The 12570-nt window shown below is 50.9% G+C and overlaps 1 protein-coding gene across 1 annotated transcript in view; it reads right to left on the bottom strand.

The window, feature by feature from the left end:
* LOC147697825 (organic solute transporter subunit alpha-like) overlaps positions 1–12570 on the bottom strand; it is an 876545-nt gene that overhangs the window by 331560 nt on the left and 532415 nt on the right. The window lies entirely within an intron of this gene.

Below are 12570 nucleotides of genomic sequence, written 5' to 3'. Positions count from 1 at the left end.
AGTGGGAACGCCGGAAAAAAGTTTTGGAAACTTTGTATCGCTGGCTTTTCCTTGTGACGAAAAAAATAAAAACTTTTATTAAAAGAAAAAGTATGTTCTATGTTGTGTGAATTGTGTCTATATTTCGTATGTTTTCTATGTGGCACCACGTATTTTCGGTCTTGCCGCAATGAGGAAATCCCCGCTCAAAATCACTAAGGTGCACGGAATGAATGCCAACGCCCCAAGAGCCTCTGATAACGATGGAGCACCACTTTGTTGTTTCCTATTACAGGTTCACAAGCGCATGATCATTCTTTTTACAGGCACTTGTTTGTGATCTATGCCAGTAATGTCTTGACGCACGACGCGTCCGCCATGAATACCACGGGGAAGAATTAATTGCTTTTACCTTAAGGAATCTGCTAGAAGCAGGGTGTGGTTTTTAATCATTTTGTTGTTCTTTCTATTTACAGATCACTACAGAACATTAGTGTTAGACCCGGGACCCCCGGCTGGCCAAGGCTCACGCCAAAGTCAGTCAGAGATCACCATGTCTAAGGTCAGGGCAAGGGAGTTACACACCAAGATAACCCCTGCTCACCCTCTAGGTAACGTGACGCGAGCAGCAAGGCTAATCTCGGAGGCGATGTGTAAAGCCTTTGCGCGCGCACCCAGCAACAACACCCAAGACCCACCACAAAGGAAACTCCACACAAGGTTATATAAAAAAATAGCCTTTGTATTATAGTAAAAACACATTAGATAACACACACACTTTACAATGGGCCAACAGGCACGGGCAGAATTTACAGGGGATTATGTACAGGACAGGGCCACCTGGACCACTGTCAGGGGTAGGCACTTTTTAGAAATAATGCTTGTAGGTATAACACTTAGCACATAAACATATAATGACTGTAGCACCAAAATAGTAAATGTAGCACACAACCAGTAATCACTGGTAAGGGTAAATACCTCCTACGCAACCCTAAACACTGTAGGAAAATCACGCAGAGAACTAGGACCTTATCATCAGGACCTATGGAAGGAAAACCATCACCTAAGCAGGTCACTTTTAGCAAAGGTAATAAGACATAAAACACATTGCACATGAGGCATTAAAACACATTCAGAGGTGCAAGTAGAACATTTGCGCAGGAATCACATAAGCAAGTAAATCACAATGCGCAGGGTGCATGTAGCACAACACTAGAACTGTCCCTCAGGCCAACTGGCCTTGCAAGGGCTGAAATGCCCTGAGCCCAAATGTCAGGGAGGCTGCGCAGGCAGCCAAGAACACAAGCCTAAACATAGCAACTGTCCACTAAGTGCTGGACAGTTGTAAATCAATGATGGCCAACGTTGGAGCCTTGTGGGCTCAAGAACAATAGTGGGGCGGAACACAGCATGGGAGCCACGGGGCCCTGACCACCTGTCTGTGCCCCTGGAGTGCCTCTCTCTGGGCTCTAAACAAATGTGGGCACTCAAGAGTCTTTCTGGGGCTCTAATACAAAGGTTGGCGATGAGCCTCTCGGGGCTCGTAAATCACGATTTGCCCTCAGGAGCCTCGGGGCTCCAAGCACCAAAAATGCGGGTCGTTGGAGTCCTTTGTGGACTCGGAAGGAATGCCAACGCCGCAAGAGCCTCTGATAACGATGGAGTCCCGCCCTGGGGACTCAGAACAATGGCCCCAGAACAATGTTGGAGCAGCCCTCGGATCAGGCGGGGCCGCTCGACAGTCAGGCAGCACCCCCTCGGGAAGCCCACACTCACCGGGTCCGGCGGCGCCCGTGGACGGAGAGCTCCCGCTCCTCGGGACTTTTTGCCGCTGTGGCTGGACTCTTCTCTTTTCCTGGGGCTCCCTCTTCGATCAGGAGCCTCGGACAAGACACCGCAGGCTGCTTCCTTCGTCTCGCGGCTCGGTGGGGGGCGGGACTTCCGGCCCGGCCGCGCTGGGATTGGCCGGCTGGTCAACCTCTTCCGGGTCGTCGCAGGCAGCGCGGCAGCCCGGCGGGGGCTGCACACACTCCTGGGCTGCGGCGGTAACCACGGGGCAATGCCGGGTGGGTACTGGCTCGTTTGAAATAAACAATTACTCGAGGTGGGCACTCGAAGGGCTCAGCGATCCTGAGCAAACGCCGGGTGGGCACCGGCTGAGCAACAAAGCGCTAGCAGCGCTAGCAGTGAGGAAAAAGCGCTCACAGGCGCTAGGCAGTAAAAATAAAGCGCTTTTAAGCGCTGGAAGTAGAAAAGCGCTCCCAGGGGCAAGGAAAAGCGGCCCCAGGCGCTATCGAGGCAAAAGTGTCCAGCAAAGTCCTTAGGCAGGTAGGTGGGCATGGCTGGGCCCAGAGCCAGCTCACTGGGTCTCCAGGCAGGGAGACAGTCCAAGTGGCGGTCCTCCTGGCCCCAGCAACAGCAGCAGCCCCCTCAGCTAGGATTCAAAAAGCAGAACAAATTGTATGGGGACACAGCCCCTTCTTATACCACTAAATCCTTTGTCTGTAGGTGCAGGGTGGGGGAGAAACCAGTCGCAGCTGGTTTTGGAGCACCCTTGATGGCTCAACCACCCATTTCATTCACTAGCAAGGCTAGGGTCATCAGTCGCACCACAGCGGGCAGAGCCAGCATTGTGTGGGGAAAGTCCAGCCCCATCAGGAACCAGGTGCAGCCCCTCCCTCACATCAGCATGCTAATCTCACACTCACCACCGGGCAGACCCATCCAGACTTCCTGGAGCCAGGCTCACCAGCCAGCTCCAGCCAATCACACGCCAGGCATATTTTATACTAATATGCCAACTGCTAGAAGTGGCACTTCTGCACAAGACACACTCATGCCACATACATCATTGCGAAGCATTCATTCTCACGAGTTCGCACATACCAAATTCGAGCCTGCACTCCCCACGCATCAGGAACTACCAGGGACACACACATTCCCCATGCATTCCTATGGGAGAGCAGGCCAGCCTAACTACATGCACGCACTTTACTCTGGGACACAGGGAGAAAGTGCGCAGAGACCCAAACATCATCAACACAGATCACAGAATAAAAGCAAAAAGATTAGGGGTGAACCTGCCAGAAGGGCCAAGTCCAACACAACCCCCTTCCAGCCAAAACGCAGGGCAGACCAATCACCACCGTAATGGGCTTCCCTGCTTGGGGCGATAAAACATGGACGCGGGCCCGCAACTTCAGGGACACCCTCCTGTTTTACGCCACGGTGAACCCCTGGGGTTCTTTCTAAAACTACTATAGGGACTAACTGGGCTACCCCACTGGTACTCCCCAGCTGCCCTCGGCCAGGACCAGGCCCTAGGCCACCCAGGTGCCACTGGTTCCTGCCTACTCACAAAGTGGGGGGTAGAAACCCCTGGCACATAATAGCCATTCTCCACTCTTCCTGCCTGCAAGACAGGGCTAGACTGCCACTGGCTCTCCAGCCTAGGGTCTACAACCTTAGGTGGACCAGGAGTCAAAGGGAAGGCTCTCCTCCCCCTACCTCTTCTCCTAGGGTTCCTCCTCCTCCTGCGAGGGGTACCCTCAAAACACCATTCTCCCAACCTAGGGTTTAACCCCTTAGGTGGTACCGGGGTCAGAGGTGGGCTCTCCCACCCTCTGCACCCCCTTCCAGAGTCCTGCTCCCTCCCAACCGGGGCGGTACCTCTGGAGGAAGAACTGGTCAGGACACTGATTACAGTAGTCCCACCCTTCAGGTCAGGCGAATCCTAAACCTGGCCCTCCAACCTCCGGTCTAGAACCTTTGGTGGAATCACTGCCTGGCACTCCAGGACTTTTGGGGACTCACACACTATTCCCCAATCACTCCTTTCGCTGGACTCCTGTACCCTCCCTACTGGAGCGGTACTGCCAGACTCTAGAACCATAGAAGCTCCGCTTACAGATGCTCCAGGTCCTCTGCACACTAGAAGATCTCCCTCAAGTGAACTAACAGGCAAGCTTAGGTTCCCATCCTGGTGTTCCCTAAAGAAACCATCCAGGCTCTGAGGCAGGGCTTCGGGCGTCTGGGGACTCTCGGTCTCACCCTCACTCCCGCTCCACTGAGACAGGCAGTAAGCCCCTACACCCTCCTCACTATACTGGGACCTAGCTGGGCTACTCTCACCCTCCTCCACCACGCTGGGCTGAAGGACACCTGGCCCACTTTGTTGGAATCACTCACTAGTGACTCCAAAGAACCTCTCGCACCTTCCCAGCGTTCTGCTTCTTCTGCAAGGTCCCACGGACAAAAATATTTCAACATCAACAGGTGCTGGCGCAACTCTGGACAAACAACACTGAGCAACTGCTCTTTGAGGAACATATTCACCACTCCGTCCCTCTCATCGTCCGGGTTAGCCGCCAGCCAATCCTACATTGCATCCGAACAGTCATCCACAAAATACACCCACTTCTGGTGAGGTGGTTTCCCAAGGTTCCTGAACTTCAACCTGTTCTCCTCCTCTGGCGAAACAGGTACCATACTTGGGGAACTGGGAGTGGGACTTCCTACACCTGAATCTAAATAGCTGCCACCACTGGACTCAACCCTCCCTGGGAATCCAGAAAAATCAAACTGCACTCAGGGGACAACCTACTCTAAGGGTTATCTTCTCCCTGAACAAGGCCCTTTCAGCCTCTAACTTGGCATGCTCCAACCTGAGCTGTTCCATCGCTAGTTGATGTTCCCGCTCTTCCTTCCTATCCAACCACTCTTCTGGGGACAGGACAAGGGATGGGGCGCTGGTACTGACACTGGACCCAGCAAGGGACTCCCTATCTATGGGGTCCTCACTATCTGCTGGTGCCCATCCACTGTCATCATCATCAAATTCACATTCTTCAGGGCTCCCCACAGACTCACCACCCTCATGGCATACGGCCTGGGCCCTATCTCTCTCACTGTGCTCACGATCCCACTGATCCTTTTGCCATAGGATCAGGCTATCCCTAAGCTGGGACTGAGTATCCGACTCACTCACCTCTATGCCTCCCTTTTCATAGAATCTGACCAGCTCTAACCTACTGTATCTAAAAAGACCACAGAGATCAAAAGCAGGCTCCATTTTGGCGGACGTTCTCAAGAAAAGTTTGACACAGGGAACCTGGGGGTCTGAGCTTAACAGGAGTATACAATTAACAAAATTCAGCAAGCTCCCTATCTTGGATAACTTGCACTCCTCTGTCCAGTATAACACAACACTCATTCACACACACCCCCCTCGGTAAGGCAGTTTCTACCACCCCTGATTTCTCAACCTGACCATAAGCGACACAGGTACCAATCTGGGAGCAGGGCGGGGAACAAGGTACTGGACAAAATTACAAAATGACACCTTTCGGGAGTAGCAATACTGAACTTCACCTAAAAAACAATAATCCCCAAAATGTGGTTATCTAAAAATGTAGAGTTTTGTAGTGCGGCCTGTCGCCACTGTGGTACAGTGCAAACGCAAGTCCAATCCGCACCGCTTGCCATCAATGTTAGACCCGGGAACCCCGGCTGGCCAAGGCTCACACCAAAGTCAGTCAGAGATCACCATGTCTAAGGTCAGGGCAAGGGAGTTACACACCAAGATAACCCCTGCTCACCCTCTAGGTAACGTGACGCGAGCAGCAAGGCTAATCTCGGAGGCGATGTGTAAAGCGTTTGCGCGCGCACCCAGCAACAACACCCAAGGCCCACCACAAAGGAAACTCCACACAAGGTTATATAAAAAATTAGCCTTTGTATTATAGTAAAAACACATTAGATAACACACACACTTTACAATGTGCCAACAGGCACGGGCAGAATTTACAGGGGATTATGTACAGGACAGGGCCACCTGTACCACTGTCAGGGGTAGGCACTTTTTAGAAATAATACTTGTAGGTATAACACTTAGCACATAAACATATAATGACTGTAGCACCAAAATAGTAAATGTAGCACACAACCAGTAATCACTGGTAAGGGTAAATACCTCCTACGCAACCCTAAACACTGTAGGAAAATCACGCAGGGAACTAGGACCTTATCATCAGGACCTATAGAAGGAAAACCATCACCTAAGCAGGTCACTTTTAGCAAAGGTAATAAGACATTAACAATCCTCTAAGCAGGTCACTTGTAGCAAAGGGGATAAAACATAAAACACATTGCACATGAGGCATTAAAACACATTCAGAGGTGCAAGTAGAACATTTGCGCAGGAATCACATAAGCAAGTAAATCACAATGCGCCGGGTGCATGTAGCACAACACTAGAACTGTCCCTCAGGCCAACTGGCCTTGCAAGGGCTGAAATGCCCTGAGTCCAAATGTCAGGGAGGCTGCGCAGGCAGCCAAGAACACAAGCCTAAACATAGCAACTGTCCACTAAGTGCTGGACAGTTGTAAATCAATGATGGCCAACGTTGGAGCCTTGTGGGCTCAAGAACAATAGTGGGGCGGAACACAGCGTGGGAGCCACAGGGCCCTGACCACCTGTCTGTGTCCCTGGAGAGCCTCTCTCTGGGCTCTAAACAAATGTGGGCACTCAAGAGCCTTTCTGGGGCTCTAAAACAAAGGTTGGCGATGAGCCTCTCTGGGCTCGTAAATCACGATTTACCCCCAGGAGCCTCGGGGCTCCAAGCACCAAAAATGCGGGGTCGTTGGAGTCCTTCGTGGACTCTGAATAACTGATGCACGTTGGAGTCCTTCGTGGATTCGGAATGAATGCCAACGCCCCAAGAGCCTCTGATAACGATGGAGTCCCGCCCGGGGGACTCAGAACAATGGCCCCAGAACAATGTTGGAGCGGCCCTCGGATCAGGCGGGGCCGCTCGACAGTCAGGCAGCACACCCCTCGGGAAGCCCACACTCACCGGGTCCAGCGGCGGCCGTGGACGGAGAGCTCCCGCTCCGATGGACTCTTTGCCGCTGCGGCTGGACTCTTCCCTTTTCCCGGGGCTCCCTCTTCGATCTGGAGCCTCGGACAGGACACCGCAGGCTGCTTCCTTCGTCTCGCGGCTCGGTGGGGGGCGGGACTTCCGGCCCGGCCGCGCTGGAATTGGCCGGCCGGTCAACCTCTTCCGGGTCGTCGCAGGCAGCACGGCGGCCCGGCGGGGGCTGCACACACTCCTGGGCTACGGCGGTAACCACGGGGCAATGCCGGGTGGGCACCGGCTCGTTTAAAATAAACAATTACTCGGGGTGGGCACTCGAAGGGCTCAGCGATCCTGACCAAACGCCGGGTGGGCACCGGCTGAGCAACAAAGCTCTAGCAGCGCTAGCAGTAAGGAAAAATCGCTCCCAGGCGCTAGGCAGTAAAAATAAAGTGCTTTTAAGCGCTGGAAGCAGAAAAGCGCTCCCAGGGGCAAGGAAAAGCGGCCCCAGGTGCTATTGAGGCAAAAGTGTCCAGCAAAGTCCTTAGGCAGGCAGGGGGGGCAAGGCTGGGCCCAGAGCCAGCTCACTGGGTCCCCAGGCAGGGAGACAGTCCAAGTGGCGGTCCTCCTGGCCCCAGCAACAGCAGCAGCCCCCTCAGCTAGGATTCAAAAAGCAGAACAAATTGTATGGGGACACAGCCCCTTCTTATACCACTAAATCCTTTGTCTGTAGGTGCAGGGTGGGGGAGAAACCAGTCGCAGCTGGTTTTGGAGCACCCTTGATGGCTCAACCACCCATTTCATTCACTAGCAGGGCTAGGGTCATCAGTCGCACCACAGGGGGCGGAGCCAGCATTGTGTGGGGAAAGTCCAGCCCCATCAGGAACCAGGTGCAGCCCCTCCCTCACATCAGCATGCTAATCTCACACTCACCACCGGGCAGACCCATCCAGACTTCCTGGAGCCAGGCTCACCAGCCAGCTCCAGCCAATCACACGCCAGGCCTATTTTATACTAATATGCCAACTGCTAGAAGTGGCACTTCCGCACAAGACACACTCATGCCACATACATCATTGTGAAGCATTCATTCTCACGAGTTCGCACATACCAAATTCGAGCCTGCACTCCCCACGCATCAGGAACTACCAGGGACACACACATTCCCCATGCATTCCAATGGGAGAGCAGGCCAGCCTAACTACATGCACGCACTGTACTCTGGGACACAGGGAAAAAGTGCGCAGAGACCCAAAAATCATCAACACAGATCACAGATTAAAAGCAAAAAGATTAGGGGTGAACCTGCCAGAAGGGCCAAGTCCAACAATTAGTAAATGTCGTATGTATCCCTCCACTAATGCTTATTAATCAGCATTTATTATCACTGTAAATATTGCACTTTTTGGAGTGATATTCACAGGGCTGGTCCCTGTGATGTCCTGAGGAAGGGCTTGGGGGTAAGCTCGAAACATGTTTGCACTCTTTTAGGACTCCTGAGTCATTGCATATCAGTTTGACCTAGAGACCACCCCATTTTTAATATATATTGGCTAGGAGCAAGAATAAAGTAATTCTGCCCACTAGTTAGATAGTTTTAAAATCACTCCACTCCACACATAGCACTGCACTACACATAGATTCACATTAAAGTCCTCTTACGTATCTCGCAAGTCGCAGCACACCTCGAAACGCAGTGGGTTGGGATGGCCTCTATGATGAAGATGAAGCATGTCACCGTGGGGAAACCCTGGTGAGTGAGGGGACTCAAGAAAGGACATATTTCCTTTCTGGATCACATCAAACACTTATTGATGCAAATCCGTCTATATAGCTAGGTTCTCTATCCGTATCCCGGATTTTTTTGTATGTACTACTGTAACAGGAGGGTGAACCTAGCTTATCTTTCTACCCCTCCCCCCCCCCCCCCCCGTTTTTTCAAACCACTTCATGAGTGCACCAGGTAGTCTGACTTGGAGTCAGGGAAACATATGTCTGAGCTGTTGGAGAACTAGTCTGTAATCAGTTTGCTGCTGATCAGCTGAGGCTGCCTGCCAAGGCCACTTTATCTACTGATCCATCACCGGGGTTCTGAGAGAGCAGGTCTGGGAGAGGGTCACTCTCTTCCTCCTGTCCTTCATAAGTAATCATGAGCAAGCCCATGTCTGCCCTGTCAACATATGGTTTCAGTCTGTTGACATGAAGCACCCTATGGGGGCTCCTGGAGTTAAAAGATCTACCAAATAGGTAAGCTTTCCCTTCTGTTCAACAATAGTGTGGGGCCACTCTAATTGTCTTGGAGAGCTGCTAGGGCCACAGGCTCCAACACCCACACTTTCTGTCCTGGCTGGTAAACAGTCTATACAGCCTTTTGGTCATGCCAGGCTTTCTGTACTTCCTGGCTAGCCTCAAGGTTTTTAGTTGCCTTTTTCATATACTCAGCCATCCTGGAGTGGAGACCAAGTACATAGTCCACTATGTCCTGTTTAGGGGGTTTGAGAGGTGACGTCCATCCCTCTTTCACCAGACACAATGGGCCTCTTACAGGATGCCCAAACAGAAGTTCAAAAGGGCTGTAACCAACCCCCATCAGAGGAATCTCCCTGTATGCAAACAAAAGGCAGGGTAACCGGATGTCCCATCTCCACCTAATCTTTTCTGGGAGACCCTTGATCATACCCTTTAAGGTTTTGTTGAATCTTTCAACCAAACCATTGCATTGTGGGTGATAGGGTGTGGTGAATTCGTAATTCACTCAACACTCCTTCCACTGCAGTCAAGTAGCTAGACATACAGTTTGCACCTCTGTCAGATACTACCTCCTTAGGGAAACCCACTCATGTGAAAACTTCCAAGAGGGCTCTTGCCACAACAGGCACTGTAGTGGTCCTAAGGGGAATTGCCTCTGGGTACCTAGTGGCATGATCCACCACCACTAGGATAAACCTGTGCCCAGATGCAGTCTGAGGATCCATTGGTCCAACAATGTCAATCCCCACTCTCTCAAAGGGGACCGCCACCACAGGTAGAGGTATTGGGGGGCCTTTGTGGTGCCACCTGCCTTACCACTTGCTTGACAGGTTCACAGGAGCGACAACACTCCTTTGTTTCTTCAGACATGTGGGACCAGTGAAAGTAAGGGACAATTCTCTCCCAAGTGTTGTTCTGGCCCAGGTGTCCTGCTAAAGGAATATCATGGGCTAGTGAAAATAGGAAGCCCCTGAACTTCAAAGGCATAACCAACCTCCTGGCTTCACCAGGCTTGGGGTCTCTCCTCTCAGGACAGGAGTCCATCATCCCAATAAATCTCATGGGTGCCACTAGCATTCCCAGCAGCCTCAGCAGCAGCTTGCTGTCTGAGGGGTTCAAGAGAAGGGCATCTCAGCTGCTTCTGACTCAGATCTGCCCTGGAAGGGCCCCCTGTCCCCAATAACTCAACCTGATAATGCTCAAGCTCCTCTGGGACAGTTCATTCTTCAGGCTCACATTCAGCTCCCTCAAGAGACTGATCCTAACTCTGAGTCAGGGGGGAAGGCACTGCCTTAACCCTACTTCTCCTTTTCTTGGAAGGCACCTGGCCATTATTCCAGAATCCAGGGCCTGTTTAGTGTTAGACTTTCTGACCTGTGACCTAGTCGTAGCAAACACATGTGCAGGAATCCCTAACATTTCTGCATGGGTAATTAACTCCACTTCAGACCAGGCTGAAGTCTCTAAATCATTGCCAAGCAAGCATTCAACAGGGAGGTCTGCACAAACCACAACTTTCTTAAGGCCAGTTACCCCACCCCAGGAGAAATTAACAACTGCCAGGGCATGGTTGGTCCTGACATTGCTAGCATTGGTCACTTGGTAAGTCTCACCAAGTATGATTTGTCCAGGTTCCACAAAGCCTGGTGTCACCATTGTGACACTTGCTCCTGTGTCCCTGTAGGCCAAGGCCTCTCTTTCATTGATTAAAGGCTTTTGTCTGTACTTGCTCAGATTACTGGAATTTACAGAGGAGGACATATCTATGCCTCCATCAAAGACTAACACAGCCTGAGCTGGAACTCTGACTAGGCCAGAGCCCATCCCAGTACCCAGGTTTAACCCTACTACACCCTTCTGCTGAGTACTACCACCACTTGAAGCTGAACTAGGGGGAACAGTTGCCTTAGGGGCAATGGTTGCTGGAGTTGTATCCTTCTTGGTGCAATCACTAGTCCAATGGCTATTCTGTTTACAGATTTTACACCATGGTTTCTTTTGGTCTGTTCATTTCTTAGAAGATTGGGAATCCCCACCAGTAGAAGATTTTTGGGGACCTTGTGAATACTTCTGGTCTTTACCGTCTCCCCACCCTTAGGATCTTACTTCTTCTGGTCACCACCTTGGTTCTGTACCTTCTGCTTCACCCTGGTTCTGACCCATTTGTCTGCCTTCTTTCCCAATTCTTGGGGAGAGGTCAGATCAGAGTCTACCAGGTGCTGATGCAACAGATACTTCTGACAGTTTGTAAGGATTTGCTCCCTCATGATCAAATTATACAATCCTGTATAGTCACACACTTTACTGCCCAGTAACCAGCCCTCCAGAGCCTTATTGGCACAATCAACAAAGTCAACTCAGTCCTGAGTCTGTGCCTTTTAGGTATCTTTAAAATGTATCCTATACTGCTCAGTGGTTTTGCCAAACCCATCTATAAGTGCACTCTTCATGACTTTGTAATTATCAGCATCCTCTTCTCTGACAGTGAGGAGCTAGTCTCTAAATTTGTCTGCAAAGGAGAGACACAAGATTGTTGACCACTGCTTCTGGGGTTCCTTCTGTACTTTGCAGTTATCCATTTGTGGATGTCATCCCCACTCTTGTAGGGAGGGACAATCTTGCTTAAGTTGTTATGGCCATAAGACCTATCCCTATCTCTAGGGACCTTGCTGCCACCATGGGACTCTAGTCCCATCTTTTTCCTTTGTCTTTCAAGGTCTAGGAACTCCTTTTCTAAGGCTACACTCTGTTTCCTTATTTCCAGCTGAACTCTTTGAAACACCAGCTGTTTCTCTTGCCTCTCCTGGGAGGTGACCCTCCCAGGAGGAAACATAACTCCCTTCTGATGAGTCAAAGTAATCAGGTTCCACTGAAGGTGATCTGGATCTTCTGGGCACCAACTCTTCCTGGGAACAAAGAGAGGGCCCTGCTGACCATCTTCATCTCCAGGTGGAGCTGGGTTCTCCAGGTCTAGGTCATTGTCACCTCCCTGGTCAACTTTAGAGTCTGAGTCCTGTGGATTGGTACCACTGGCCTTTTCTCCTTCAGTTGCATCCACAACACTGCCTACCCCCCTTTCAGGCTCTGAACCCTTTCTCTGGTCATCAAGCATCAACACCTCCTTGAGATGTTGTGTGGTTGCATTTTTTTTTTTAAACTTTATTAACATGAAGGTATAATATGCATTTAGTTTCTTACAGTCATGTGGTCATGGTTACATTTTGTACATATCTCGGCTTAGGTGACATTTCTGCAGGACAAATAGCATAGTCTGTAATGTATTAAACCTTCGAAAATCCTTAAATACGTTTATGCTTGGTCTGTTCGTAATCATTGTACTTCGTTACTTTTTCCCCCCGTTATACACTACTCAACATGAACTTTACGTTTATACGTTAGAATAAACAAACATCCCCCCCCCCCCTCCCCAACATGTGTCATCATTGCCAGTGCGTTCTCACCCACCATCCCAATCAGCAAAGTCCTT

Source organism: Lissotriton vulgaris, chromosome 8 (assembly GCF_964263255.1).
Source record: "Lissotriton vulgaris chromosome 8, aLisVul1.2, whole genome shotgun sequence".
Taxonomy (NCBI): Eukaryota; Metazoa; Chordata; class Amphibia; order Caudata; family Salamandridae; genus Lissotriton; species Lissotriton vulgaris.
This window is presented reverse-complemented; position numbering and strand designations above follow the sequence as displayed.